This window comes from Acanthisitta chloris, unplaced genomic scaffold, assembly GCF_000695815.1.
Source record: "Acanthisitta chloris isolate BGI_N310 unplaced genomic scaffold, ASM69581v1 scaffold17342, whole genome shotgun sequence".
Classification (NCBI taxonomy): Eukaryota; Metazoa; Chordata; class Aves; order Passeriformes; family Acanthisittidae; genus Acanthisitta; species Acanthisitta chloris.
In genome coordinates this window covers 17,227-17,452 of record NW_008661178.1, presented here as the reverse complement: position 1 = coordinate 17,452, position 226 = coordinate 17,227, and positions in this window count along the sequence as shown.

Sequence of the window (226 nt, the reverse complement as noted above, 5' to 3'; positions counted from 1 at the left end):
GGGGTGGAAACCGAGTCGGGACAGAGAGACAGGCACCGGGATGGGAACCGGTCCTGGGGATAGGGACCGGCACCGGGATGGGAACCGGTCCTGGGGATGGGGACAGGCTCCGGCATCGTGACCGGCCCTGGGTCGTTCTTGCGGGGATCGGCACCGAGATGGGGACAGGCCCCGGGGAATCGGCACTGGAATGGGGATTGGCCCCGAACACAGGAAGCGGCTCCCA